At 32.2% G+C, this 2,945-nt stretch overlaps 1 pseudogene; it reads right to left on the bottom strand.

The window, feature by feature from the left end:
* Positions 1-413: 413 nt before the first annotated feature.
* Positions 414-1,480, bottom strand: LOC102893021 (annotated as a pseudogene).
* Between the last annotated feature and the right edge of the window lie 1,465 nt (positions 1,481-2,945).

Below are 2,945 nucleotides of genomic sequence, written 5' to 3' on the forward strand. Positions count from 1 at the left end.
GCGTGAAGCCTCACGGAGCACGTTGCTCTGATCCTTTGTTTTTCAATCCTTTTTCTCTCTGTACTTCATTTTGAATAGTTTCTATTTCTATTTCTTCAAGTTTTCTAATCCTTTCTTTTGTAGTCAGCAATTTGCTATATTTCTCCCTGTGAAAATTTTTAATTTTATTCATTTTCTAAATTTGATAATCCTGATTTTAGTCAATATTAAACTTCAAAATTTGTGCCACATTATCTAAGTATTACTTTGACTCACATTAATATTATACATATTTAAACTCAAGTCAATTGCAAAATAAAACTGTTTACTTAAGTGATATAATTCTCCTCTAAAAGGTTTGACTTCAAACTTTCATTACTATTTCACTCTTTGGCCTCCACTGTCCAGAAACAGGCAGATTTCAACTAATTTCTTTAATGAATATTTTGTAGCAAGTTTCTGAAGTTTTCCAATTCTTTTACACTTATAGAAATTCTTCCAAATGCATTAAACAACGATACGATTTCTTGTCTGGTTAGATGGAATTCAGAAGTGAGCCCACTTGCTGGCATATTTGCTGTCAATTTCTTTGAAAACAGGACCTTCAAAGCAGTGCCCAAACCCTGAGTCTGAATACTTTCCCACAGTCGACATTTAAGTCAACCAACACAGTCTATAATTTTGGAAAGATTTCTATAATGCTGCCAAAAATCTGCTTGTAATTATCTTGCTCCTTTTTCTATCTCAAGCAAAAAAAAAAAAGAATTTCATAAAAATAAAAATTATTCAACTTTGTGAAATATTTCTAGGAATAACTTTCTTTTCTGAATCTTAAACTTCGTTTCCAGTGAATAGTTGAAAATCCGAGTGCCCAGAGAATGGTAGCACTTTAGATAAAGGCTTTGATTCTTTTAAATAGAGAAAATACAGATTCTTGAGCCTTCTTGTACCTTCTCCTTCAATCAAAATCCTATCAAATGCACTAGTGAAATTCTGTAATGTGTATCCCCATTTCTTTTCCAAACAGATATCCTGTAAAGGCTATCTTGTTCTCAAATGCACATTAATGCTTGCATGTAGTCTAAATAAAAGTCTGTAGAATGCCCCCTACTTTTTTTATACATAGACCTTCTAGCTGTTGATGAAAAATGTTCTCTTCACATTTCCCTTGATCAGAAGCTGAAATAGTTAAAGGTCTTTTAATTGTCTGTGACTTGAAACAATTTTCTTCATAGATGATTGTACTCTCTATCTTCCAAGCATCTAGTCCTTTAGGACTGTGTAATGCTTACTATTAAGAACAATCTACGTATTCAGTATCAAGGTTTTATACGTCATCAGCTTCACAGAAGTTGTCTGAGGAATCGTCACACTTGGTCCATTGAACAATCTTCTCTGTTTCTTCACTCAGAGGTTCATCCATAGTTCCAAGTTATTCAGCTTGTTCATATTCTTCAGTGACATTGTCACCTTCTTCAGAGTATCTGTAGCTTGCAAGTTTAATTTAAATTTAATTAAAATGCGAAATTTTTAAATTATTTGATTTTATATTTTTATTACTTCTTACACTGAATTTATTTGCTTTATCATATGCCATAGATAAAACAGTTTCACAATACCAGTATTAGTACTAACAGTAAAACTACAGAATGAAGTTTAAGAGGTTTTTGCAGTTTGTTTTGTTCTTAGAATGTATCCCACTAAAGAAAAAACAAAGTCCTGTGTTCAAAAGTCATTTGAAGTAAATCTTTGTTTTTGGTTATGTTATCGGTCTCACATACACTTAGTTTTATTTCATTTGTTTTCAATATCAAGGATTGTTCTTTTTCTCTTTTTGGTTTAATTGATTTTTTGAATATATAAAATAATTACATCATTCTAAAGTCAAAACCACATGAAAGGATATACTCAGAGTCTCCTATCTCCATCCCCTGATTCCAGTTCCCCTCCCTACCTCCTACAATAACCATTTTTTATTAGTTTCTGGATTATCCTTCAGTGTTTCATTTTGTACATAAAAGTAGCTACCATATACACTATTCTGCACCTCATCTCACATAATATATTGTATATCAACACATAGAAATATTCCTCATTATGTTTATAGCTTCATAGTACTCCGCCATGTACCATAATTATTTTTAACTATTTTACTCCTCATTGTTGATGGTATTCGGGGGTGGAGGTGGATTTCTAGTCTTTTGCCATTAAAAATAATGCCACAATGAATAACCTTGTGCATATCATTTCAAGTTTGTGCAGATGTACTTTTAGTATAGATGCCTAGAAAATGTGATTGCTGAGTTAAAGGGTGAATGCAGCTATTTGTAATTTTGCTAGATAGTACCAAATTCCCCTTCTTAAGGGCTGTACCATTCTACACTTCCACCAGTAGCATATTGTGTCTCTTTCCCCAGAGTTTTGGCAACAAATTGTGCTCTTAAACTTTTGAATTTTTGCCAACACACGTAAAAAGTGCTATCTCAATGTAATTTGCTTTTCTTTTTTGGATGAGTTGAGACTATTTTATTATTTTAAGGGCCATTTGCATGATTTTTTAAAAAAACTATCCGTTCATGTCTTACGCTCATTTTCTCTACTGGATTTATGTCTTCATATACTAAGGAGATTAACTTTTTCCTGTGTGATATAGTTGCAAATATTTTGTTCAGTGAATCATTTCTCTTTGGTCTTACTTATGATATTGGGACCATGCAATTAAAAACGTCACATGATAGAATTTATCAGTCTTTCACTGATTCTAGATTTTGAGTCATAGAAATGCTTCCCCCATTACCTCCCTGGGTATATTATACAGAAATCTACCTATGTTTTTTTCTATAGCTTGTAAGGTTTCCATTTTTGTTATGCTTAGTTACATGGTCCACATGGAGTTTATCTTGGTGTAAGCTGTGGATTCAATTTTACCTTTTTCCAAATGATACCCAGTTGTTTCATCAACACTT

The sequence above is a fragment of the Pteropus alecto genome, unplaced genomic scaffold (genome assembly GCF_000325575.1).
Source record: "Pteropus alecto unplaced genomic scaffold, ASM32557v1 scaffold196, whole genome shotgun sequence".
Taxonomy (NCBI): domain Eukaryota; kingdom Metazoa; phylum Chordata; class Mammalia; order Chiroptera; family Pteropodidae; genus Pteropus; species Pteropus alecto.